Here is a 2901-nt window from a genome sequence, read left to right as displayed (position 1 = left end):
TTATTTTTATTTTTTTTTAGGCTGATGAATCTCTGCTTTGCATTTCAACTAGTTTAATAATTTTTTTGGTCGACCCCTGGGTCTTTTTTCTCCAATTTTGATCGTCTCACTCAGTTCTTCCTCTTCAGTAACACTTTCTTCCATATTTCTATCATCCGATAGTGTACAGGCAGCTTCAGTGAGTGCCTTCACCGACACATAGGCATGCTTAATCGTTACTGCGCTAGAGGCACTCACGCTATCCTTACTCACACCAATGTTTTCACTAAGTTTTTGGAATCCACTACTACTTTTGCCCGTTTGTTTTTTTGGAGTTGCTTCCTCACTCAAAGCGACACTTTCACATTCCATTTCATCTTATTTGTCTGTTTCCAATTCCGTGTTACTAACTACAGCCAACCTCTCATTTACTGATATTTTGGCTGGTCTCGCACCTATCTTTGTTTCGCATGCGTACGTTGCTCTCGCTTCATTCCCCATTCCCTCTCCGGATTCTAACACTTGCTGCATAAACTTGCGATTATTTACACACGTCATTCCAAAGTGCACACCTTCGTCACAGTATCTACACGTCGGTCGTTGGCCCCGATGCGTAGTTAACGTTTTAATTCCGGCTATCGTGACGTATGATGGTATTGGCTTTGTAATTACCATAGTCACATAGCGGAATCCGTTTGGTAGCCCTTCTGTAGACAGTCCTTTACCCCACACACCTTCCTTCACTTCGCGCACAGTACCGTATTCACCAAAAAATTCCTTTATCTCTTCGTCTTACACTCTTCCAGATAGATCATGCAACTTCACTACTACACTTCCATCCTCCATTGTAACAGGAATAGTATATCTCTTTCCCTTGTACTCTATAATGTTCCTCTCATCGTTCTGTTCTACCACTCGTATCGCAGTATTTGCGTCTTTCACATCTACAGATGCACACAGTGTACTGGTTCGTAAATGCACCCGTAGCAGATCTTCCTTTGGCGAGAGTTTAAGATTATCTACGATAAACTTTAACGCCTCTAAATAAGTAGGCTTAAAGGGTACTTTCGAAAAGTCAACCCTGATGGTCGTGATCGCAGGATCCATCCTGCACAACTATTCGGTATTCCTCTCCTTTGTGATTTTTTTTTTTGCTCTCTCCGCTCGAAAAACACGTCTGTTCGCAATGATGTACAGTACAGTACGGGGTAGACTTTCTTAGAACTGGCTTTTGTAGGATTTATTGCACAGTTTCAAAATTAGTCTGTTCTTTCTGCTTTATATTTTGCTACAGCCGCTAACTTTTTGAACGGTGCCTTTCCTTGAACAGCTGATCCGTCTTGACCGCACTTGACCCTGTTTAGCGACCGCTGCCGAACTTTGTCCTAATTGGTCCTACTTTTGATTATTTATCTGTCTCGTATTTGGGAATATCTTTTTGTCATTATCTAACAGGTGCTGCCATCTGGTGTTTATAGTTCTAACTATTCGAGCTATCCTATACAGCTTGATGTTTGGTAAACATTCGCGTGTCAAAATGCACGAGGTCGTTATCGTGCCAACAGCTCGAGAGGCCGAAAAGGAAGAGGTTCGGGTTCGGGATATTCCAGAGCATTCGGCAATCGTACTAGCAGGGAACAAGTTGGTAGAAAGCGATAGGCGAACCTTTTTGTAGTTTTTATTTTCTTACTGTAACGTCCGGACTAATATCGCCCACCGCACGATTCCATCAATTCCGACAATTCCAGATGATTCCGGACAATTCCAAGTGGTTCCGGCTTGTCGGATTTGAATTTGAATCTTCGGATTTTTACTGGACTGGATCCGAAATTTGTATCGTCCGGACCCACTTCCGCTTTTTGTGCGTTTTGCCCAACTCTAGTACACAAGACGGTTAAAGAAGTGAAATATAGTCGTTGTTAACGCTAGGGTTAACACACAGCAGACTCGACATGCTGTGTGTGATAACAACACAACACATTCTGGGCCATTCACATGAATGAACGAGTCGGTGTTGGGTCTGACAAGCCAGTATTTGTGAATACTAAGTTTGGATGGACAGTTGCTGGATCGACTTCAGGAACAAGCCAGAATCGTCATGTGTCAACAAATGCAGTTGTGCGTCAGGACACGTTAGAATCGACCATCCGGCGATTCTGGGAGATAGATGCTTTACCATCCTCATCCTCGGCTTCAGACGAAGATACATGCGAGACATTCTTCTCCGAAACTACTTCTCGCAACAACGAGGGAAGATTAGTGGTCAGATTGCCGAAAGTAAAAACATCAAGAATCAGTCTAGGGGAGTCCAAAAGTATAGCACAAAGAAGATTATTCAACACCGAACGTAGACTGCAGAAGAATCCTGAGGTGTACGAGCAATATCGAATGTTCCTAAAGCAATACGAAGAGTTGGGACACATGGAATTACTTGCAGAGCCTGTAGATGATAGTATGGTCCATTGTTATTTACCGCATCATCCAGTGTTGAAGGAGTCCAGTTCAACGACGAAAGTAAGAGTAGTTTTTGACGCGTCGTGTAAAACTACATCAGGGTACTCCTTAAATGATGCGCTTCAAGTTGGTCCAACTGTTCAAGTAGATCTTTTCTCGCTGATTGTTCATTTCCAGACTCATCGAATCTCTATTAGTGCAGATGTCGAAAAAATGTATCGACAGGTTATGGTACATGTTGATGATCAGCCATTACAGAGAATTGTATGGCGTCCAAGTGCTGCAGAAGAGCTTAGAAGCTACCAATTAAAGACTGTTACTTATGGAACAGCTTCTGCTCCATGTCTAGCAACCCGAGCTTTAAAGCAAATTGCCCTCAATGCAGCTGATAAATACCCAATCGAAGCACAAGCCATCACGAACAATATCTATGTCGACGACTTTCTATCTGGTGCTAATGATGAGGAA

The sequence above is a fragment of the Anopheles merus genome, unplaced genomic scaffold (assembly GCF_017562075.2).
Source record: "Anopheles merus strain MAF unplaced genomic scaffold, AmerM5.1 LNR4000332, whole genome shotgun sequence".
Classification (NCBI taxonomy): Eukaryota; Metazoa; Arthropoda; class Insecta; order Diptera; family Culicidae; genus Anopheles; species Anopheles merus.
Note: the sequence above shows the minus strand (reverse complement) of the source record.